The sequence below is a fragment of the Arachis hypogaea genome, chromosome 10 (assembly GCF_003086295.3).
Source record: "Arachis hypogaea cultivar Tifrunner chromosome 10, arahy.Tifrunner.gnm2.J5K5, whole genome shotgun sequence".
NCBI classification, from domain to species: Eukaryota; Viridiplantae; Streptophyta; class Magnoliopsida; order Fabales; family Fabaceae; genus Arachis; species Arachis hypogaea.
Window position 1 is genome coordinate 111,491,441 of NC_092045.1, and position 13,801 is coordinate 111,505,241.

Here is a 13,801-nt window from a genome sequence, read left to right on the forward strand (position 1 = left end):
CTCAAAGCACTGAGAGTCACTGTCCCCATTCTCTTTAGCACAGTGTCCTTGCCCCGGTCCAACACCTCCACAACCTTTCCCAGCCCCTCCAACAACCCCACTACCTCCACTTTGGTCCTGAAAATTTCCTCACCAGCCCCCAGCGTAGCATGGTTCCCGTCTTGGTCCCCATGCGCTGCAGCCGCATCATTCTCCAGAGACAGATCCGCGAACGACTCGCCCTCCATCGTAGCACCGTCATCAACTCCAACCGCCCTTACTCTAACCACCATCCGTTTCGTGCCGCCAAAGGCTTCATCTTCCACGAACCGACTTGGTGAGACTGCTGCTCCACCGGTCAGACCAGCCCCATCGGTTTTCCATCACCAGCTTTTCTGGTAGATCGAGTGCGGCCATCCCCACCACGGACCAGGAACCTTTCCCGATCTGCTGGCCGAAGGCTTCCACTGTTTCCGTCTCCGACGTAGCGGTCACCGTCCCCTTCAACCGAGATCACGCCATCTAGTTCCCGTTGGTGCTGCACAGGAGAAAGAAGATGTTTCGAGCTCCCATCCCCACCGGGTTGTGTCCAACAGCCGAAGAGGCAAGGCCCAGCCAGCTGGACCCATCTTCCCTATCAGTGCTATTCTTTTTTCCTGGCCCAGCCTGTATAATAGCCTTCTTTTTCTTTTTATTATTTTGTTTCTCCTTTTTTGTAACCCTATTCAGCCCATTGCACATAGAACCAAAATCACATGTAATTGTCCTATCCGAGTCTGCTTTATAGTTAGCACCGTTTCCAACTCCAAAAGTAGAAATCCCTTGATTGTTGCCACTAACGACTTGATACATTACTATTTTCTGGCAATTGCGATTGGTACTACATTTAAACCATTCATTCAAAATATCATTCAAAATATCATTCAAAATTACTAATATGTCCTTGTCATCATCCTCCTCTCCCTGTTGCACCACCATCATCAACCCTTCATCATGGCCTTCCTCCTTTGATGGGTTCGGTTGCCTTCTCTGCCTGGTATCCTTTGTTGTACTTGGTTTTGTTATATCATGGTTTAAAATCTCAAAGTTGGTGATGTCATTATCATAGAAAACCCCTTGCACTGTGCAGTACATGCATCATGACTAACCTCCTTCACCAAGACGTCATAGTCCCTGGAACCAACAGTGTGACGAATTCTTTTCTGAATCACTTCCATGACACAAGTATCAATATGCACACGACCTACCGTCAACGTGCTGCACAATGCTATCTCCTTTGCACATTCAACAACCGCTCCCCACTAGCCTCCTATCAATTTGAAGGTAAGTGATAAATCACTATTTTATGGTTTATATTGTGTTTTATTGAGTGGTTTTATCAAGCTTTTCACCCACTTATTCATATGATTTGCATGTATTTACAATTCCTTCCTAAAAATATCCTATGATTAATAACTTGCTTCCTAAGGACCTTTTTGTTGTATATTTTTATCTTCCTTCGTACCATTCGATGCCGTGATCTGTATATTAAGTATTTCAGGCTTCATAGGGCAGGAATGGCGTAAGGAATGAAGAGGAAGCATGCAAAAATGGAAGGAACACAAGGAATTGAGGAGATGACCAGCGAGAAGTCACGCGGTCGCATGGCTCACGCGACAGCGCAAAATAGAAGGAATTACCATGACGCGCTCGCGTGCCTGACGCGACCGTGCGGATTGGAAGCTGCACGAACGACGCGAAAGCGTGGACGACGCGCACGCATGGTACGAGAAATGCTGAGTGACGCGAACATGTAACACCCTACCACACTAAGCTTTACGCTTAAGTCGTAAAACAAATGTGGCGTGGTATTACGACCTCTAAAATAAAATGAGTACATATAATAGCAGAAGAATTATAATATGCTAGGAGCCTTGAAGAAAAAGGGGAAAATAAAAATCGCACAATAAAGGCGCAACGCTCAAGGAACGAGTTAACTTACGTGCTAAGAAAACCATAACTATCAAACATAAGCTAACAGAAGTGGGAATAGAGTGCCAAAGATACAAAATATCAAGCTCCTAACTCAGCCTGCGAAGTCAAGACTGGCCGGAGAATATTTACACATATATACATACGTATCCAAACCCAAAAGTACGTACACACAATCCTGCCTCTCCATAAACCTCTAAGAGGATCAAAAAGAATAAGTCATGCGGAGAGAAATCTAAGTACATATATATACATCATAGCATAACAAAATATCCCAGTAACCACTTCGCTTCAAGAGTCCAGACGCCTAACGAGATGCCTCTCGACCTGCATCTGAAAAACAACAACATAGTATGGAATGAGAACCGGAGGTTCTCAGTATGGTAAAGGTGCCACACACATAATATATAAGGTCCTGGGAATGCCAGAGGCAATCCTAGAACACCGACACTCAGATTATAGAGCTTAAAGTATTAAACAGAAGCCATAAAAGGTGGTTCTCTAAAAATATTTAATCCTAACTTAACCTTAAATCTAAATCCCATACTGTCATTCCTCCATACCTCCAACTCCATCATGCATTTTCACAGACAACTAAACAGACAAAGGCAAACACAAGAAGGTTACAAGTACTGCAGATAACAAATATACATTTAACATGGCAAATACAGATAGGCACACCCAATTAGAGCACAAGCAAGTAATTCAAGTAATATGCATATGATGCATGCCTGTCCTATGGCTGATGAGGCTCATCTGTCGGTTATCCAGCCAACCCGACAAGTCTGAATTGTCCTTAGACGGTCCCCCGACGTGCATCCCCAAGAGTCTATGCATAGATTTTTCTCAAATAATCAATATTGCTCAATGGGGGTAACATTCCCGGGAATTTATATAGTGCCCGGTCACACTTACGTCGTAGGGTCAACAGAGTATCGAGTTTTCAACCTGGTACACGTGGTGGCAAGCCACGGCACTTAATCCAGGGAATCTCGTATCTCAGATTATTCAAATTCATAAGCCATTTAAATAATTTAATTATAATTCATCAATATCCACATCATTCTCAATCACATTTCATTCATCATCATACATCAATCATATTCAATCCTTATCCTTCATTATCACACCTCCCACTCCGTCTATCAATAGTTCTAATCCAAAACATAATTCATTCTTTTCTAAATGAATCAAACTTAAAACATGCTCATTTTCTTAATAACTCAAAATCAAACCATAACCTTTAAATCTAAATCTTTTTAAATAATCATATAAACAAAATCTCTAATTTTTATAAAATTTCGGCAGCATTTCCTCTAAAACTCGGACTTTGCCACCCTTTTCGGGTCCAAACCTGCATTCTTTTCAATCCAACATTCTCTTCCTCATTATCATAACAATCTCCACAAAAATCTACTTCAGATCAACAATTAAACTCATACAATATTCAAATCCAACAACCAAAATTCAACTAAGAATCATAGTTCACAATTCCTAGGCTTTTAACACAAAATACCTCAAATCAATAATTCACCGAATCATTAATTAATCATTAATTAATCAACAAGCACCAAACCAACTATGTTCATCAACAATAACATTCAACTATAACTCGTTCCAAATTAACATAACAACATTCACCATCCAAAATTAATAACTAATTATCCAATAAACTTCAAACAACTATATTCATCGACAAATCACTAAATATTAAACATACACCTGCATTCCAGCTTATCCTATGGTCATCTAGCCTAAGTTTTCACAGAACATTATATATTAAATGCAAGAAACCTAAACCATACCTTAGCCGATTCCCAAGTGTTATTCCAAGAAAATTTTCCTAAAAGAACACAGCCCTCAAAACCTCAACTAATCCGCTTCCTCCAAGTTCCAATATTAACAATTTCAAGCTCCAATTATTTATTCACAACCTAATACACATTCATAACATATATATATATATATATCCAATTTAATACTCAAAGCTCAAATTCAAAGAAAATAAAATAGAATTATCGTATCCTCACCTTACCCAAGCTTCACATAAGCAAGAGTGAACGTTTCTCTCAAGTTAATTGGATCCTAAAACATCAGAAATCAAAGAAATTCAATATTCCCACTTAAAATTCGAAAATTGGAGGAAGATGAAGCTGAGAGTGATTAAACAAGTTACCAGTAAAATTGTTCCGGTAGAAATGTAGAGCTCGACGCGGTGGACGCGTGGCCGCAAACGGTGCGGCGATCGGAGCTCGGACGGAGAAGTTACGGCGTACGGAAGTTTGCCGTAAAGGTTCGGCGCTACTTCTCTTCCCTGGGTGCTTCACGCTGCTATCGGGTGAAATGTGGGAGAGAAGAGCTGTTGGGCTCATTTAATGTGATGGCCCGGTTGGACCGATGGCCCGGTTTGGGCCCGGTTCAACCGGTTCGGTCCGTTCGGTCCAATCTTGGACCATTTTCTTCGAAATTAGTGTCAAAATTCTCGTTTTGATGAGCTCTACCCTAATTTAATATAATATTCACATTTCTAATCCTCCTTATTAAAAATTAATTTATTGACTAATTATCTACTAATTTAACCGGGGTTTACATCCTACCCACCTAATAAAGAATTTTGCCCTCAAAATTCAAATCTAGTGACCTGAAAAGAGATGTGGATAGTCCTTTCACATATCTGATTCGAGTTCCCAGGTATGTTCCTCGATACCAGCTCGACTCCAAACTACTTTTACCAATGATACTTCCCTTCCTCGTAATCGTTTAACACTGGTGTCATCAATCCTCACCGGAATTACTGGGAGTGTTAGATCTTCTCTCACTTGGATTGGTTCTGGTTCTAGAACATGACTTGCATCAGGGGTATACTTTCTAAGCTGTGACACATGAAATACATCGTGCAATTTCGAAAGGTACGGCGGTAAGGCAATTCTATAAGCCACTGGCCCAATCCTCTTCAGAATCTCAAACGGTCCAATATAACGGGGATTTAGTTTCTTGGTCTTAATAGCTCTTCCCACGCCAGTGGTTGGTGTAACTTTCAGAAAGACATGTTCTCCTTCTTCGAATTCCAAAGGCTTTCGCCTCTGATCAGCATAGCTCTTCTGGCGGCTTTGGGCTATAAGCATTCGACTACGAATCTTCTTTATCTGCTCAGTCGTTTCAGCTATCATTTCAGGCCCTAATAAACTCCTTTCTCCAGTTTCATACCAACATAGTGGAGACTGACATTTTCTGCCATACAGAGCCTCATATGGAGCCATTCCGATGCTTGCATGATAGCTATTATTATAAGCAAATTCTATTAATGGCATATACCGATCCCAGCTCGTCGGCTGGTCTAAAACACAAGCCCTTAACATATCCTCCAAAGTCTGAATAGTTCTCTCTGACTGACCATCTGTCTGAGGGTGATACGCAGTACTCAAACTTAGCTGAGTCCCAAATGCACGCTGAAAAGCTCCCCAGAATCTTGATGTAAAACGAGGATCCCTATCAGATATAATGGTAGAAGGCACGCCATGCAACCTGACAATCTCTTTAATATACATTCGTGCTAATTCCTCCATTGTGCAACTTATTCGGATAGGAAGAAAATGAGCTGATTTCGTCAATCGGTCCACAACCACCCAAATAGCATCACAACCAGACCAGGTTTTAGGCAAACCTATCACAAAATCCATTGCGATACTCTCCCATTTCCATTGTGGAATCTCTAAAGGCTGAAGGGTTCCTGATGGTCTCTGATGCTCAATTTTAACCTTCTGACACGTTAAACATTTAGATACATGCAATGCCACATCATTTTTCATCCCTGGCCACCAGAACATCGCTTTCAGATCCTGATACATTTTAGTACTCCCTGGGTGAATTGAGAATCCACTCTTATGAGCTTCCTTCAAGATTCTCTGTCGCAGGTCTCCAATATCTGGCACAATAATCCGGTTCTTGAACCTCCACAAACCATCCTGTCCTTCTGACACTCTCCACTGTTTCTCCTGTTTGACTGCTGGTAATACCTTACGTAACGCTTCACTGTCTCGATGAGCCTTCAGAAGTTCTGATTTAAAATCACTAGAAATTTGCAACTGACTCAAACACAGGATTTCAGATTCTTCTCTAACTCCCAAATTCAAACCTTGGAATGCCTTCAGTAACTCTTCCTCCTGTAGCATCATCCAAGATGCATATAAAGACTTTCGACTCAAAGCGTCCGCCACAACGTTCGCTTTTCCTGGATGATAATTCAATTCAAAATCATAATCTTTCAGAAGCTCCATCCACCTCCTCTGACGCATATTCAACTCTTTCTGCTCAAAAAGATACTTCAAACTCTTATGGTATGAGAAAACAAGAAACTTAACACCATAGAGGTAGTGCCTCCAAATCTTTAAAGCAAACACAACAGCAGCAAGTTCTAAATCGTGTGTCGGGTAGTTCATCTCATGTGGCCTTAATTGCCGTGAGGCGTATGCTACAACATTCTGGTGCTGCATCAGGACGCACCCCAAACCTTTCAGAGATGCATCACAATACACTTCAAACGGTTCACTTGGTTCAGGTAATATCAATACAGGTGCAGTAGTCAACCTATGCTTCAATGCTTGGAAGCTCTCTTCACCTTCTGGAGTCCAGACAAAAGGCGTATCCTTCCTAGTCAATTTAGTTAAAGGTAAGGTGAGCTGTGAAAATCCCTTAATGAATCTCCGATAATACCCCGCCAAACCTAGGAAACTTCTTATCTCTGTCACTGAAGTTGGTCGCTCCCAATTCATCACTGCTTCCACCTTAGCAGGATCCACAGCTATTCCCTGCTTACTCACCACGTGGCCGAGAAACTTCACTTCACTCTTCCAGAACTCACATTTAGATAACTTAGCATATAACTTCCTATCTCTCAGAATTTGCAGCACAGTTCGCAAGTGATCAGCATGCTCCTCTTCAGTCTTAGAATAAACAAGAATGTCATCAATGAAGACAATAACAAACTTGTCCAGATACGGTCGGAAAATCCTGTTCATATAATCCATAAATACTGCCGGGGCATTAGTTAACCCAAAAGACATTACTGTATATTCATAATGACCATAACGCGTCCTGAAAGCAGTCTTCGGAATATCCTCATCTCTAACCCTTATCTGATGATACCCTGATCGCAGGTCAATCTTAGAAAACAAACCGGCACCCTGTAACTGATCCATTAGATCATCGATTCTAGGCAACGGATATTTATTCTTCACAGTGATCTTATTCAATTGCCGATAATCGACACACAGCCGCATACTCCCATCCTTCTTCTTTACCAGTAACACTGGCGCTCCCCACGGAGAAACACTTGGTCGGATAAAATGCTTACCCAACAGATCTTCCAGCTGAGCCTTCAGTTCAGCCATTTCTAAAGGCGACATCCTATAAAGAGTAATTGAAATCGGACCGGCTCCAGGTACCAACTCAATTGCAAATTCAACCTCTCGGTTAGGTGGGAATTCATTAATATCATCCGGAAACACATCTGGAAATTCACATACAACCGGAATCTGCTCTAAACTCTGATCATCACCTGATACTCCCGCAGTTAATAACATAATACCCTGACATTCAGTTCCAGAATAGTTTACTATCATAGAATTCAAATAGTAACTATTCACCACAACCGGTGCTTCTGACCTTTCCGGCATAAACTGTACTGACTTTTCAGAGCAATCAAGCAAAACATGGTTCTTAAATAACCAATCTCCCGACTATCACAGTGTCACCTGCCTGCAGGATACATCGTGTCCCCTGTCACCCATACTAAACTTCATCTTGCAACTGATAAGTTTCAAATTCAACCCATTACTCCTCAGGAACCTGTTGTGCCTGTAACGCCCTTTCCAGAGCCTGAATCCAATTATATGCATCAGTGGGATTGAGGTTCTCCTAAAGGTCGGAGGGTGAACTTTTAGAAATGTAGCAAGTGTCATAGGACCGTCCTCATCATTATTGTTCCCGTGATTACCCTGGTTTATCTTATTACCCAGTGCCTCGGCTGTCACCTGCATAACTGCAGCCATATTTTCCAGGGCAGCCATAAAGTCTACTGGATCATTCCCTACTAGGCTAGGAGTAACGATGCCTATCCTACCTCTATCTCGCCCGCGACCGCGTCTGCGAGTCGACATCTGGTCCTTATACACACCAAACAAGTGATATTAAGTTGATCAGTCTCAATATCGCAGGTCTAATGCTTTAAGTTCCAAATGCATGCTCACAAACGTTTATGCCATATATATCAATCAGATATCCTAATAGCACATAAACACATATACAGAGCATGCATAGAAGCACAATCAGTCCGTCTTTCAGGCTCTATAGGAACGAACTGCTCTGATACCATAATGTAACACCCTACCACACTAAGCTTTACGCTTAAGTCGTAAAACAAATGTGGCGTGGTATTACGACCTCTAAAATAAAATGAGTACATATAATAGCAGAAGAATTATAATATGCTAGGAGCCTTGAAGAAAAAGGGGAAAATAAAAATCGCACAATAAAGGCGCAACGCTCAAGGAACGAGTTAACTTACGTGCTAAGAAAACCATAACTATCAAACATAAGCTAACAGAAGTGGGAATAGAGTGCCAAAGATACAAAATATCAAGCTCCTAACTCAGCCTGCGAAGTCAAGACTGGCCGGAGAATATTTACACATATATACATACGTATCCAAACCCAAAAGTACATACACACAATCCTGCCTCTCCATAAACCTCTAAGAGGATCAAAAAGAATAAGTCATGCGGAGAGAAATCTAAGTACATATATATACATCATAGCATAACAAAATATCCCAGTAACCACTTCGCTTCAAGAGTCCAGACGCCTAACGAGATGCCTCTCGACCTGCATCTGAAAAACAACAACATAGTATGGAATGAGAACCGGAGGTTCTCAGTATGGTAAAGGTGCCACACACATAATATATAAGGTCCTGGGAATGCCAGAGGCAATCCTAGAACACTGACACTCAGATTATAGAGCTTAAAGTATTAAACAGAAGCCATAAAAGGTGGTTCTCTAAAAATATTTAATCCTAACTTAACCTTAAATCTAAATCCCATACTGTCATTCCTCCATACCTCCAACTCCATCATGCATTTTCACAGACAACTAAACAGACAAAGGCAAACACAAGAAGGTTACAAGTACTGCAGATAACAAATATACATTTAACATGGCAAATACAGATAGGCACACCCAATTAGAGCACAAGCAAGTAATTCAAGTAATATGCATATGATGCATGCCTGTCCTATGGCTGATGAGGCTCATCTGTCGGTTATCCAGCCAACCCGACAAGTCTGAATTGTCCTTAGACGGTCCCCCGACGTGCATCCCCAAGAGTCTATGCATAGATTTTTCTCAAATAATCAATATTGCTCAATGGGGGTAACATTCCCGGGAATTTATATAGTGCCCGGTCACACTTACGTCGTAGGGTCAACAGAGTATCGAGTTTTCAACCTGGTACACGTGGTGGCAAGCCACGACACTTAATCCAGGGAATCTCGTATCTCAGATTATTCAAATTCATAAGCCATTTAAATAATTTAATTATAATTCATCAATATCCACATCATTCTCAATCACATTTCATTCATCATCATACATCAATCATATTCAATCCTTATCCTTCATTATCACACCTCCCACTCCGTCTATCAATAGTTCTAATCCAAAACATAATTCATTCTTTTCTAAATGAATCAAACTTAAAACATGCTCATTTTCTTAATAACTCAAAATCAAACCATAACCTTTAAATCTAAATCTTTTTAAATAATCATATAAACAAAATCTCTAATTTTTATAAAATTTCGGCAGCATTTCCTCTAAAACTCAGACTTTGCCACCCTTTTCGGGTCCAAACCTGCATTCTTTTCAATCCAACATTCTCTTCCTCATTATCATAACAATCTCCACAAAAATCTACTTCAGATCAACAATTAAACTCATACAATATTCAAATCCAACAACCAAAATTCAACTAAGAATCATAGTTCACAATTCCTAGGCTTTTAACACAAAATACCTCAAATCAATAATTCATCGAATCATTAATTAATCATTAATTAATCAACAAGCACCAAACCAACTATGTTCATCAACAATAACATTCAACTATAACTCGTTCCAAATTAACATAACACCATTCACCATCCAAAATTAATAACTAATTATCCAATAAACTTCAAACAACTATATTCATCGACAAATCACTAAATATTAAACATACACCTGCATTCCAGCTTATCCTATGGTCATCTAGCCTAAGTTTTCACAGAACATTATATATTAAATGCAAGAAACCTAAACCATACCTTAGCCGATTCCCAAGTGTTATTCCAAGAAAATTTTCCTAAAAGAACACAGCCCTCAAAACCTCAACTAATCCGCTTCCTCCAAGTTCCAATATTAACAATTTCAAGCTCCAATTATTTATTCACAACCTAATACACATTCATAACATATATATATATATATATATCCAATTTAATACTCAAAGCTCAAATTCAAAGAAAATAAAATAGAATTATCGTATCCTCACCTTACCCAAGCTTCACATAAGCAAGAGTGAACGTTTCTCTCAAGTTAATTGGATCCTAAAACATCAGAAATAAAAGAAATTCAATATTCCCACTTAAAATTCGAAAATTGGGGGAAGATGAAGCTGAGAGTGATTAAACAAGTTACCAGTAAAATTGTTCCGGTAGAAATGTAGAGCTCGACGCGGTGGACGCGTGGCCGCAAACGGTGCGGCGATCGGAGCTCGGACGGAGAAGTTACGGCGTACGGAAGTTTGCCGTAAAGGTTCGGCGCTACTTCTCTTCCCTGGGTGCTTCACGCTGCTATCGGGTGAAATGTGGGAGAGAAGAGCTGTTGGGCTCATTTAATGTGATGGCCCGGTTGGACCGATGGCCCGGTTTGGGCCCGGTTCAACCAGTTCGGTCCGTTCGGTCCAATCTTGGACCATTTTCTTCGAAATTAGTGTCAAAATTCTCGTTTTGATGAGCTCTACCCTAATTTAATATAATATTCACATTTCTAATCCTCCTTATTAAAAATTAATTTATTGACTAATTATCTACTAATTTAACCGGGGTTTACAGAACACGTAGACGACGCGGACGCGTGACGAGCGCGATCTGCAGAATTACAAAAGTCACTGGCACAGATTCTGGGCCGCATTTCAACCCAGTTTTCAGCCCAGAAATACAGATTAAAGTCCGGGAACATGCAGAGACTCAGGACATCAATTCATATCAGATCATAATTCAATTTTAGGTTTTAGATGTAGTTTTTAGAGAGAGAGGCTCTCTCCTCTCTCTTAGGATTTAGGATTAGGATTAGGATTTCAACTTCTTCATCACAGGTTCAATGTTCCTTTAATTTATTTTCTACTTTTATTTATTACTTTAGTTGATTACTTGATGTTGCCAATTTGGCTTATGGATTTCTATGTTCAATCTAACTTTCTATTTAATATAATTTGAGGTACTTTCAGATCTATGATTTGTTTCTTTTATTTATGATATAAATAATTTAGATTTTTCTACTTTTTGGCTCTGGTTGATTAATTGGTGACTCTTGAGTTATCAAACTCATTATTGACTGAAAATTGAAATTCTTCAAGAATTAATTTGAGTTCCACTAACTCTAGCCTTTTCCAAGGAAAGACTAGGACTTGAGGAATTAAAATTAATTCATCCACTTAACTTACCTTCATAGTTAGAGGTTGACTTAGTGGGAGAAAAACCCAATTCTCATCACAATTGATAAGGATAACTGGGATAGGACTTCCAGTTCTCATACCTTGCCAAGAGCTTTACTAGTTATTATTTTGACGACTTGTTATTTTATATTACTTGTTCAACCCTTTTGAAAACCCCAAAATATACCTTTGCATAACCAATAATAAGAACATACCTCCCTGCAATTCCTTGAGAAGACGACTCGATGTTTAAATACTCGGTTATCAATTTTAAAGGGGTTTGTTACTTGTGACAACCAAACGTTTGCACGAAGAGATTTCTGCTGGTTTAGGAACTATATCTACAACGCGATTATTTTTATAAAATTCTTTACTAGCAAAAATCCTAACGTCAGTAAGCGTGTTAAAAGTTATCCTAACCTTTAGCACAAGCTTCTCATCAACATCTCACAGAAACTGAAAATATACTGAAAATATTTTTAAAATATACCAATTTATAATTTCAAATACATTGAAATTGGGAACGGAATATATTCATCAAAATAATAATTCGGATTCAGAACTAGTACATTACATTCAAATTCAAATCATCAACCATGAATAGCAATTTTTATCAACAAAAACAAAATTATTCAACTACAGAATCATAAACTACTAATGAACTACATTAACAAAATTTGAATCACATAACAACTACTTGATTTGATTCAAAATAATAATACAATTCGTCCTGGTTCAATTGGCAGCCTGAACTTAAAAATGCACCGAAAGCATTTCCAAAAATACACCAATTTATAATTCCAAATACACTGAAACTGGGAACGGAACATATTCATCAAAAATAATAATTCTTATTCAAAACTCGTACATTACATTCAAATCAAACCATCAACCATGAACAACAATTTTCACAAACAAAAACAAAATTATTCAACTACAGAATCATAAACTACTAACGAACTACATTAACTAGATTCGAACTACACCTCAACCACTTGATTCGATTCAAACAATAATACAATTCGTCATAGTTCAATTAACAGTCTGAACTTGAAAATACAGCGAAAGCATTTTCAAAATACGCCGATTTATAATTCCAAATACACCGAAACTATGAATGGAACAGATTCATCAAAATAATAATTCAGATTCATAATCCGTACATTACATTCAAATTCAAACAATCAACCATGAGCAACAATTTTCACAAACAACAACAAAATTATTCAACTACAGAAGTATGAACTACTAACGAACTATATTAACTAGATTCGAACCATACTTTAGCCACTTGATTCGATTCAAAACAATAATTTAATTCACCCTGGTTTAATTGACAGTGTGAACTTGAATCATTCATTGTCTTCAAAAAGAACTTTGATCCAAATATTCAGATAAAAGAGCATTGATCTTGAACGAAGATAACATAGAAAAGGAAGAAAAACGCAGAGATGGAAGAGAACGTTAAAAAATGCAGAAAAATGTTGAGAAAATTCGAAAAAGAAAACGAAATTCTCATAAAAAAGGCAGTAATATATATTCGTATGTTAAGTCAAAAGTTTGTTAGAAGTAGTAACGCATAGAACTGATAAAAGTGAATTAAGTTAAAGCTACTTCATTAGACTTAATTGGTTAAATAACTTGCATGTAGAGATTAATTCTTTAATTATTATCCCTCTACCATGGACCATGGTGTTCTCTATGCCAAGTAGATCATTTTGTTAAAAGTTAACAATAATCATACGAGAGACAAACGTAAATTATGTTTAAAAATTTGAGGGTTGAATCGAGTAAATTGAAATTTAAAAGAGATGAATTTAAAAATAATAATAAATTTTAAAGACTATTTTAAAATTTTACTTTAAGAGAGAGATCTTAATTCTATCTCAAATTTTGAGGCATCCGTTAAATAGATGCAAATCGCTTGTCTTTGTCAAAAAAAAAAAAATTCGCTAGTCTCTGGTCTAGTGTACATTTTTCATCTTTCTACTTTATTCTATCATCAATATTAATCTACGTTCTTCGGATTAACAATTTTCCGTAATTTGAATATCATGTATATATTTGGAATACAATTTATAATCATTTTTCATTAAGACA

At 38.4% G+C, this 13,801-nt stretch overlaps 2 long non-coding RNA genes across 2 annotated transcripts; both read right to left on the bottom strand.

Moving 5' to 3' along the window:
* Positions 1-1,956: 1,956 nt before the first annotated feature.
* LOC112718366 (uncharacterized) lies at positions 1,957-4,307 on the bottom strand. Its single transcript, XR_003160782.3, has 4 exons — positions 4,127-4,307; positions 3,981-4,035; positions 3,756-3,884; positions 1,957-2,283 (listed from the first exon to the last, which is right to left on the bottom strand). It is a non-coding gene; the product is annotated as an uncharacterized lncRNA (long non-coding RNA).
* A 4,229-nt stretch (positions 4,308-8,536) lies between these two features.
* LOC140175906 (uncharacterized) lies at positions 8,537-10,852 on the bottom strand. Its single transcript, XR_011866932.1, has 4 exons — positions 10,684-10,852; positions 10,538-10,592; positions 10,311-10,439; positions 8,537-8,838 (listed from the first exon to the last, which is right to left on the bottom strand). It is a non-coding gene; the product is annotated as an uncharacterized lncRNA (long non-coding RNA).
* Between the last annotated feature and the right edge of the window lie 2,949 nt (positions 10,853-13,801).